The sequence below is a fragment of the Dendroctonus ponderosae genome, unplaced genomic scaffold, assembly GCF_020466585.1.
Source record: "Dendroctonus ponderosae isolate FM_Combo_2020 unplaced genomic scaffold, Dpon_F_20191213v2 Dpon_F_20191213_8, whole genome shotgun sequence".
NCBI classification, from domain to species: Eukaryota; Metazoa; Arthropoda; class Insecta; order Coleoptera; family Curculionidae; genus Dendroctonus; species Dendroctonus ponderosae.
The window spans coordinates 4658204-4670088 of NW_026019016.1; the positions used below are offsets into that span (position 1 = coordinate 4658204).

The following is an 11885-nucleotide window of genomic DNA, read 5'->3' on the forward strand; positions in this document are numbered from 1 at the left end:
CTTTTGTTGTTACAACCAAAAGCAGCACAAACAACTCCTGTTCTTCTTGCACTCATCATAGAAACACCACAAATCAGATGTATTTTAAATAAAAGGCAAAGAAAACTAATATGATGCCATAATCGTATTTAACCGCAACAACTGCGACTATGAAAGGCTGGTACAAGAAACATTCCGATCTCACGAAAATATCCTCTTCTCAATCCAAAGGCGGGGATTGAACGCTGCGCGAGTAGAACGACGCGACACCGAGCCCTAGCTGTATGATATCTATGCTGTGCTTGTGCGCTACAAATTATTATCGATGAAAAACGTAATTACATTTTTTTAATTTTGACTCAAAAGATTGATTAAATAGCAGTATCAACAAGACATAAAAACGTGGCAAAAGCATCAAAAACATACCCTGGTGCCGACGTCTCTACGGATCAGTCTAGTGGTGTGAATGGTAGTGACTGAAACGGATGCAGAGAAAAATTGGACAAGCACAATAGATATAAAGAAACTGGCCAATCCGGAAACCGACGTAAAAGTGCGTCAACAACGAAAAGAGGAAATAAACGAAATTAACGAGATCACGAARCATGCAACATAACTAAAGGGTGTTCCAAATTGTAAAAGGGAGCTGATCAATACACAACGAATTCTCATTGTGAAAAATTATTATCAAAGTGGTGGAAGTTAAGCAGCCACACTTCGCAAAATGCGTACAATTATGRGCCATCGGAATGCTCCAACTGAAGCCACTGTGAGAAAAATAATGAAGAAATTCTGTTCGCTCGACTGAAAATATCGAAGCAGTACGAGCAAATGTTGAGGATAGCCCAACCACATCAATTCGACATAGAACTCAGGAAATTGGTGTTTCCACAACCACTATGCATCGAATTTTAACAAAAAAATTGAAGCTTCATGCGTACAAGGATGAATTGGCTCAAGAGCTAAAGCCGGAAGACCATGGGCAACGAAGAAAGTTTGTTTATTGAATTTTGGAACAACGACAATTGGACATCTTTAGTGACAAGGCCCATTTTCATCTTGATGGTTTTGTTAATCGACAAAATTGTCGCATTTGGGGTTCCAAAAATCCACGAGTGATCATTCAGAAACAGATGCATCCTAAAAGAGTCACTGTATGGTGGGCTGGAGGCATCATCGGGCCATTTTTGTAAAATGTTAACTAACTTTTTTGGGCCAAAATTGCAAAATATGGATCTCAACGGCATGTGGTTTCAACAGGACGGTGCAACATGCCATACAGACAGAGAAACTGTTGAATTACTGCACGAGTAATTTCCTGGTCGTGTTATTTATCGTTTTGGAGATCGGCATTGGCCGCCCAGATCATGATATTTAACGCCTTTGGATTTTTTTCTTTGGGGTTTTTTAAAGTCACAAGTTCAACGCTGTGTCTCAGAAATATATCAAAATTTATGCGCAAGTCCCTGAAAATTTCATGAAAAGAGCACGTCTGTGCCAGCAAAGCCGAAGCAGTCATTTCCCAATGTCTTATTTCATTCATAACCTCATGATGTGTACTTCATTTTTCAATAAATGTTTCAAACTTATACCTCAAATATATACGTTTTATTTAAAATTTAAATCCGTCGTTTTTATTGGAACACCCTTTACTAGTGCGACTCTAGAAACGTGGTAATCAGAAAAAGAGAGAATGGATGGCAGATGAGATATATGAGTAAAGGTGTAATTACACGAATAAAAATTCACAAAAATACCAATAGATCCACAAGACAATTCGAGAAGACAAAAAAGTAGGTTTCTAGCGAATTCAAGAAAATAGAGCAATACGAAAATAAGTACGAGTTACAAGCACAAAAAAATAGAACAGATGACAAGCAAAAAACCTCAATAAATCACCCATTAACATAAGACAGCGATGGAAGACGCCTCATATCGGAGTCATCAGAAATCTTAGAAACGTGGAACTGTGAGGACCACCTGCCCGATCAATCACATCACCAAAGCCATTCATAGAAGAATATATGATAAATGTGAGGCAAATATTGATAGAGCGCAGTTTGGCTTCCAGAAAGCACTAGGAACTAGTTAATACAGCCGTGGTGTAGAGATGTTAATAAAGACGTATCTATCTGTCATTGTGTATGCGTCTGTCACTGATGTACCTGTCAAGTTTAATCATTTTGTACCTGCACACTTTGATTGTTGTTTCCTATTTTCCAAATGGCAATTTGACTCTCGCCTAATTTGTTTATCCAAATGAATATCGGATGTAAAACTTTGTCACAAATCGTTTCCGAATGTCCGGCCCTTGTCAATGACGTCTCAAATTTCAATAAATTGGTAAGAAAATTAGAGTTTTTGCCTGGACAATGAATGTTGAGCATTAACGACACACAAAAGCAGACGACTACCAAAGACGATTTTACCGATTTTAGTAAATCAGGCTGTGTTAAATACGTCAAATATCCTTATGTCACAAACTTGCTGTATTTTGACATTTGACAATCTAATGAATTTCTTTACAATTTTATTAATGGTGCCTTTCAGTTTTCCAAATCTCTCAGCTTTCCTCGATTAATGTTATTGTTCGAGGTTTTTCAAATACTTCTGTATGTGCAATTTTGATAGTTGGAAAATGTATTTGTCATGATTATACATTTACGWTCGAAGTAGAAAGTCAYCTGACTTTCTATTTTGTCAAAGTTAAACTAATTAAATCTTCAGACAACAGCTATTTAATCGTCTGCTTTGATGGGTCGTCAACGGTACCTAACCCAATTAAGTTGAAGACATTCGAGCAAAAATAGAAAATTAAATGACTAAAAAAGTCGGATGAGTATCAGTATTCAAACGCTTACATTTACAAAATAATTTAACTTTTATAAGCATTTTGTGTTGTTTTGAGGTTATGTAGTAAATGCAATACGCAAACAACTCCTCATAGCACAACCTATACGTTCAGATTAAAGGCATGATCAATATCAAACAGTCTTCTACAACCAAGCCAATGTCCATGTTTATTCCTCGAAAACTTTCGAATCAAGCAATGTAAAACCCATCATGTTCCCCCCCAGAAACCCGTTTTAATTTGATAGCGATTTTCCCTCTAGCAATGTCAACATGTCAGTTTTACTAAGACTCGAAACGTCCAGAACGATCTCCAAACTACACAGACACTCACCTAGTATATGAAGTTTCTACAAAACCGACGTAAATTCCTTAGAAGTAGCAACGTAATAAGCGAGAATAAGGACAGGGAATAAACCGGTGGCCTCGAAATCCGTCGGGTGATACGGCATTTGAGAGTTCCGAAACGCGACAACCTATAAACGAAACGGCAACACGGCGCGTGCGCCATCAGCCATGTTGTGGACTTTCCTTTGGTTTGGGTTGGATTCTATCCGAAAGTTTTTATGAGTTTTGGTCTGAGTTTCAATAAACTCCACTAATGTCTTAATTGAAGTTGTCGATCCACTTTTTTATTATTTTGGTTCTTAATTTTTTTGATCCAACAGAAAAGCTGGATGATTTTCGTGTTATATCTTCATCTTCCTCTTTTGATTTAGTTTTGTATTATCTACACTTGCCTAACCTAAAGATTAATGATCCCAACGCCAAAAAAAATCTCAACCGTTTCCAATTCTTTGTGGACTGTGGAGCACACATGATCTTTGTTCCGTTTCTGGATAAAACCCGTACAAAAGGAAGCATTTTACAAAAAAATCTACTAATCAATTGGATAAACAGGTGCAGATGCCAGTTCGTTAACTGTGGATGAAGCTTGCACATTATGCAATTTCCCTTCCCTTCTAAACTGATTAAATAAAATACACTAATATTAAATACACCTCAAATAGAGGTTATGCATCAGCAACAGCTCCCTGCTTACACCTTTACTACAGGTGGCAGAATCTCAGGTAGAGCTTGCAACACTCCTTGACGCGTATTGATTGCTCACGGAATAGTATTTTATAAAATTTCCCAAGTTGTGACCGGACCGCGTATTTTATAAGACCCACAACTTCCCAAGTAAGCTCACCCCACTCTCATTTCGCCAATTTTCCGATTTTAACAGAAATATGTATATAATATATACATATACATAATAATATTGTAACAGAAATGTTACCAAAGTAAAAACTAAAACAAAAAAAACAAAAGTATTTGCATCCCAACAGCACAAAAATAACCTAATAACCTATACGTATAAACCACCCTATATATGCATAATTTTTCTCAAAAGTTGTCGTGAAAGTAAGTTCGGTCGACGCAAAAGTGCTTTAAGAAATCCTCAACTAGAATAAATTAGTGGATTATCAAACTTCTGCGCCGATGTATGCTTACCACACTTACTCCCACGGACTTACTAGTGCTCAAAAATGACATAAATTTGTTGTTGTGCGCAGCTTATGTCAGTTCCCAAGTGATCATAAGTAAGCAATTACCCCCACTCAACGAGCATATTAATCGGTCGCCAAAGCAGCCATCTTGAATTCCCGCAATGATGAAAAACCGGGTGCATTCGTTTAATATTCTTAAATGAACTGAACTAGTGTACGGTTTGAGACACTTACCTACTGAACACGTTTTGACACTTTTGCGATCGGCAACTGTCGTACAAACCAGTCAATTCGAGCGAATATTTGACATAAATTTCCATAAATCCACGCCAAAACGAAACATAACACGGCAAGTGGCCTCGAAAAGGAGCGGTAGTGAAACAGTCGAGTACGGTCGGGTATGAAAATATGCGGCAACAGCGCGCTTGCGTGCAGCAGATACCACTCCCTCCTTCAAACTATCTTTATCTTAAAGCGCATTAAATTCGTTAATTTGGCGGTTATTTTCTCTTTTTTTGAGGCATTGAATAGGCTCTACACTCTACAGCTTGGGCATGTGGACACCAAAGCGTCCAAGAGTCAATATGAGGTAGTGGTGGAAGGCTTTCGAGTATCCTACACTGTCAGTTTCAATGTAATCTGATCAACTGATTATGAATCAAGTATTGGCAAATTGAGGCCAGTGCAGAAGATGAGGTCACTGACTACTATTTCGAAATTTTTATTACAGGGGTCATGCAATTAATTATATATTTGAGTTGAAGCAACAGTCTAACTAATAGCAATGACTGCTGGTCTGAGGCAGTATGAGTCGAGCAACTTCAAAACATTTTAATAATCAGTGTATCATGGTTCCTGATGGTCCAATGAGAAACTATTCTGGTGGCAGAAGGCTTCTGAAGTTGTTTATGGGATTTTGAAGAAACCGATAAAAACGATAACTTGTGGGCTGTAGGCTACGTTCTCACATACGCAATTCGTTGCAGCAACTGTCAAACTGTACGCGCTTATGGCTTACATTAGGTGATTTTGTAAGCAATTTTCTATTGTGCAATTAATTGCACGCAATTTTCATGCAACTCGGGTGTTTTGGTGAGAAAAGGTGTACTATTTGCGTAAGGCCGATATTAGGAAAACTGATGGATATCCAATCTTTTCGTAATCCATTATTCATTATTTTTCAAATGTTATTACAGCCCGGTAGAAACACTTGAGGACAAACTGGTATTGTCACTTCACTTTTACTCTGCTAGAGGACATAATCGCACAGCACAGTCTTAATGTTGTTAAGTTGGTCATTTAATCGCTCTCATTTGCCAAGCAAAATCGCACTAGTGTGTCGCAAAAACACTATAACAAATAAATGGCAGCAACGATTGCGTAGGTGAGATTCCAGCTTTAGTCGTCTGGAGCTCATAACAAACTCAAAGTGGCACATATTTAGGAAAAAACTGGAGGTCACTAAGAAAAAGTAAACCTTTGAATAAAAGAAGCTAAAAAATGCGCTTTTTATCTGAGTTTTAAAATGCCGAAAGGTATCTTAAGGAAATATCCTCTTTCCTACGCAGCTAACTCGGCTAATTCTGATTGATTTAAATTTCAACAAACCAATTTTTTAGTGCTTCGAAATTAATTCAGAAACTATTTAAAAAGATGGAGATAAAAGTTTCTTTGATAGTATTCCCTTGCAAGCAGCGGAAAAGTTGTCCACTTTGCACTTTCCACGATCGACCGTTTCCTCTTCCAAACATTTCCCGGGTCGCTCTCTATCTTCTCTTCGCTTTTATCGGGATTTTGTCGAAAACACGGAAAACGAGTTTTCCGCCTGAAACTCACAGTCCGTGGCCAGCGCTGAACCACAAGGCAGCATCTGACCTATATTGATTTATCCGTTACTGAGCATGCGTCTTCCACTATCCATAGATCATAGTAATCAGTTTTGCAATGCTTTTCGTTGCTTTGGCCACCCAATGCTCAATTTGAGTCAATGCAGTAAATGTAAACATAATATGAGGAAGCAAAAGACTTTGCCCGGAGCCGCCTCCAGGCCTCTGGACACCCAGCCAAAGTTTCGGCTTCTTCATCCTCCTGTAGTATATAATTGGTAGTGTTCAGACCAATTCTGCCGAATTCTCCACAGAAAATTCTCTCCAAATTCACATTTGGACTTCAGGCGAATGACCAGCTTCGTCATTTGGAGGCCCTTCAAACCTCCGTCAGACTGCAACAAAACCATGCCAATCCCCCATCGGAGAAGGCGGAGGGGACTTTGAACCGCTAGGCGGAGTTGCCGCACTGCCACTGGGCGCATATTTAGATCATGCTTCAAGGGATGTGTTTCTTCCAAGACCACCCCCCGTCATCAGGGTCTTTAGTAGGTATTTTTTTGATTTTCGAAACTGCAGCGATTTTACTGACCACGTTGTCTTTGATGATTTTTGGGACAGTGTTTTTCATTGTCTCTGTTTGCGCGAGAAACAGCCAATAAATTGTCGTCGGTCCAACACGCGTTAAAAATAGGACTATACGGGGCGCAGTCTATTTGTGTCAATCTTTCACTTTTTTTCAACGATATTTTTCGAAAACGAGCCTTTCATATGATTTTTTTGTTCGGAAGGAAACCGAAACGAACCAAATTTTCAGTTTGTCTTTTTGACGTTTCAATTGGGTCGGAACCCGGATGCAAATGGTCTGAAACCGGAAATGTCCCGCGAGTGTTTATCATGATCCCAAATAACAACAGCGTTGCCGGTGCGCACAAAATCTACTACCAGTCTGCCCCTGTATTCTGAAATGGAACATTCCAAATTTTTCCATTGTTCGTGGTCGGTATGAGAGGTCAGCGCTTAGGTGGGAGAATCGTTATCGCTGACGACGTTATTTTGACGTTTCCTATCGATATTTATTAATTATTTATATATTTTTTAATCTTGGTTTATTCTAGTATCTCAATTTATACAATCGCATTTTGCTTAGTATTTATTATTTTATATTCCCCATTTTCAAGCAATGGAACCAAAATTCACAGCCAAATCAAAATCACCTTCAATATTACCCTTTTTAAGGTCTTGATTAAAACTTTCACTTTTCAAACCGTCCCCATAGCAAACATACGATAGCAAATAGATGATTCATGACTTCTCTGCCTTGTGCAGACCACAGTATTTTCAAAGCTGAGCGTTCTGTTTCAAACAATATGAACTTTTTTCAACTCAGAAAATCACTTTTCTTCATTCTTTTCCTTTATTTGAATCAACCACTTAGCCAATCATATCGAAAATTTACTTGTTTTTCTCTTCAAAGCGATCAATTCATTGCATGATGAAACACAACTAAGATAAAAAGCCAGTAAGGTTTCTCCAATTAAACCCACAAAATCTGCTATGTAAACATCACCTGTAGACTGTGGATAAGACGCTAAAGCTAATAGACAATGTAAAAATAGTAAATTCTGTGATTCTTTCTAGCTTGGCTGGTTACCATAAACTACCGAACCGTTCGTACAATTAGAGAAGCCATTAATGGAATTTCTGGTCAAAAACCGCTCAATTGAACATTGTATGTGTTAAGTTATAGATGATCGCTCCGCGTACACTTCCCCCACGCTTTCTATTATGCGCACGCAGCATAACCTCAATTTTCTAAATTGGAGTAATAAATGATGCTCCCTCGTACATTCCCCCACCATCTAACAAACCGCCATTTTGTTTCGCTACATAACCTCAGTTATTTTCCGTTATGCCGACCTTGAGATTAGGTCGGCTACAAAATGGCGTGCTGTTCATGTCAACCAGACTGTTAAATTCGGTAACCTTTGAGGTTAGCTACTTAGGTAAAGCTAACATGCAATTGACGAGACTCACCTTATTGACACTCGCAGATACACATGAAAATGTCGATTTATACTTATTTGGAATTATGAAATTGGCCTTTAAGGGTCTACCAAATCGTGAAAAGCAAATATTATTCCACTCAGATGCTGTTGAAAACACGCTGGACACGAGTAAAACGACTGCCGAAGTCGGAGTGTGCCAAAAGGGGCAACGTTGCCAATTCGGCATTGAACCAATAACGCGTTCATCGCGCATCCCAGATCGGACTCCTCCCCATGCTACATGAGTACGAGTAGCTATCTGGTCCTCACTCAATTCTGCTTGAAAAGGGTATCCATATCTGGATAATGGAAAATGCCATTGTAGGCTCTTCCCTTGGTGTAGCTTTGCCGAATCCAGAATGGCCTATTTCTATGTAGGCGCTTCCTAATGTGTTGTCACAGTTATATCCTTATGGTTTCTTTGTGTCCTCCTTACGAGGGTTATTGGAAAGGTATTACTTGTTGAGCTACTAAATTCACATGCAATCCTCTTGCTAAAGTGATGTCTATGGGGTATAAGTGGGCTGGGGTCGTTTGCTATATAATGAAACTCTGATAGATTGACTCCAAGCCGATATCTGCTGAGCATCTAACTACTTTATGGGTCCGCAAACATTATCTGCAACATGTCCCATGCTCTACATAGAAAAACGGCAGCTGATGGACATTTCGAAAAATTGATAATCAGAATTGATTTCGGCCCAGCTGACGGCTCAGAGTCCTAAATTACGTGCACGACGCACGATTGAAACCTGGCAACGCTTTGGCTCTCCAAGCGCGCAGTATTTCGACCTTCGTCTCACCTTCAGTCGAGTTCATCGTTTTAGCTTTACTGCCTTTTACTGTTGCTAAGCGAACGTTTCGAATCGCGTGTATGGTATCGTCAGACTATTTTGTATACCATGACCGTTCAACATGATTGCATGAAAATTCTAATATTATTTGCGGCTTTTTTTGATAGTGCTCAGTTGTTATTTATAGTAAACTTTGTAATCTATCCAAAAAGATTGTTTTAATAAACAATCAGGTTCATAGAAACTCTTATAGGAAGATTAAACTTCGATGTATTTTCGAATTTTGAGGTATAAAATTAAATGCTCCTGCAAGGACTAAGAAAATGTCCTCAACCGTTTTCCACGTAAAGAATCCCGCAAATACATTGACCCATCTGTCTAAACCTCGAAGCGTGATTCTCCTCCTATGGCTGACCTTAATGTTGTCTGCCTTCACTATTTTGGACCTACAATGCTTACTCAATAAGAAGCTAGAATTGACCTCAACTTTAGTAATATCTAGAACGTAGGTCGCTATCTAGAATAATGTGAATGCGATAAAAATGCTTCTTAGTATCCGAAAATGCGATTGAAACGCGTTTGATAAGGAAATCCTCAAACTGATAGTTGAGAAAAGGGCGAGACAAATTTGATATTAAATAAATTCATTGAGCCAACTGAAAGTCAACGAACAAATCAATGAACAAAAAATATTATAGAAAATTTCCACTTTTTAGCAAAATGTAACTTATAATGAATAATTAACGGTATTATATAAACATATTTCTACTAATAAATATGCGGCAGTTACAAAATGTTGGCGGTTTTTATCAACAATTTAGAACAAAACAGCATCAAACTAGAAAGTCCCCAACAATTCAGCAGTTAATTGCGATTATGCAGGTCGAGCTGGGATAGTCGAGATATTCGCTGGTGGAACGGCCGTTCTCCCTATGCGTTTTCCTCTTTGGCTAAACCACAGGTGCAATTAGTCTTCAGTAGAATATTCTAAAATTCATTGTTTGAGCGTCCAGTGCCATCTGTGGACTGTGTAGAAAATACATACATCTATTAAAGATCGAGAATTGTTTGACAACAGTCGCCACGGGGAAACTGTCTAAAACGTTAAAAAATGACTACTAGTTGAGTTGATATGGTAACTTGATTATGATTATATATGGCAAAGGCAGTTTGAAAATTATAATTTAAGTCAGATGATTATGTGAAGAGCTGCATTAAACAGTTGTTTCCATACGTTTTTCAAAAAATTGAGGCCTTTAAATTGTTATTGTCATTTAATTCATATCCAAAGATGTCTAATAAAGAATATATGTATGTGTCAACTTATCCATCATAGATATCGCAAGGTGAACCAAGAATTACGTGACAGATCTGTATTTTGAAAGATCCAAAGAACTTCAAAGAAACTCGGTTCCGTTGCTGGGAAAATGTTGATGACTTTTTTTTTAGTTGTTTTTAGATCAATTGGTGTTAAAATGCTGACAATCTTAAGGTATTTTCAGCAAAAAAATTAAAAATAAATTTTATTAAAATATTCGCCTCCACCGTCGCTTTGTAAAAAGTTTTGAAATCCGTTATCAGCTTCGAATTCGGTCCCAAAATTCTACAAATTTGTTATCAAAAAGCGAACAAAATAAGCGAAATACTATAATAAATCATTTGAAAAACTCATCACCCCCATCTGAAGACTGTAGAATTTGTTWAMAAAAACTGTGGTTTTYCAGTTTCAACTRAATTTTTTTCATGTTTTCTATCTACTCAAAAACCCTCTATTTTGAAGTGTTTTACTTWAAAATACTGACAATCTGGAAGTATTTTATGCGAATAATTWCAAGATTGATGTATAGCTTTGTCGGAATTTTACAAAACCTKTTTTCAGTGTCGAACTCGGGACAAAAACTGAAATAWTTTTTTCCTGTTTTTYCCGAAAATCATTWGGGTCATCCTCAAAAACCCAAATGATTACAAAATTAAAAGTTTTTAATGAAAAGCGCAAAAAAATCAWTATTTTCTGATGCTTCCCTTCTTTCCTGACAATCATGGGGCATTTTAAGCCAAAAATKACATGAAATGAAAATTCGCCTCATGCATCGCGTTGCAGGAAAATTTAGAAAACTCTTTTCACCTTCGAATTTGGCACAAAAACCAGATAWTTTTAGCATAAATACAGCAGCAGCACCAGTTTAAGAACCATAGTCATTGATGCGGCATACGGCAAGACAACTCTTACTTTTTTGCGTATGTTCAACGCAGATGTGATTGAAAACTTGTTTATAGAATTAAACGTTCATATTAAAAATACTTTCGGGATTTATATTTCGTTAAACTTATTGTTTTATTTGTGTTGAATGTTTTAGAAAAAAGTGTGAATTTACGGCAATTGGAATCAAGCCATTGGGTCTACGTTTTCCTGGAAATATAAATTTGTTTTTTCTTGTTCAACTTTTTTATTTTGATTCCTTGTCGTTACTCCGAAATGGTTTATGGAAAATATTTAATTTCAGAATTCAAGACTACAGCAATAATTGGAAACAGTTCAGCAGATATTGTTGAAAATGGGAGTATGTGAAACGAAACATTTAAAAAAATCAGGCCCGTAAGGCAGTTCTAAGAGGCGCTATTTTATTTTAGCAAAATCCTTATTTTAGCCCATAGGGCGCCACCTGCCAAAATCGATGAAAACGTTTTAGATAAAACATTCTCCCTCTTTGACGTACTACTCGAATCTGCAGTAAAATGGTGTGGTTAATGTTAATATTTGAAATTATCAAGTTGGCGGCTGCCTAGCCTACAAATAAACGAAATATACAGGGTTGCTCATTAGTGCGTCAAAGTGCGATATCTCAGTAAATATGAAGTTTACAAGAAAATTCGTCCAACGAAAGTTTTTCACGT

At 37.5% G+C, this 11885-nt stretch overlaps 1 protein-coding gene across 3 annotated transcripts in view; it reads right to left on the reverse strand.

Annotated features, from left to right (window-relative positions):
* The window catches only part of LOC109538056 (activating transcription factor 7-interacting protein 1), a 19853-nt gene extending 11488 nt beyond the window's left edge, over positions 1–8365 (reverse strand). Inside the window, exon 1 of one of the 3 annotated variants that reach the window (XM_048669042.1) lies at positions 8186–8365. The gene's annotated coding sequence lies outside the window, so the exon portion shown is untranslated. Of the gene's footprint in view, positions 1–3163; positions 3322–4556; positions 4912–8185 lie in introns of those variants that run through there. The other 2 variants (XM_048669043.1, XM_048669045.1) reach the window with 2 other exon arrangements.
* Positions 8366–11885: the final 3520 nt, after the last annotated feature.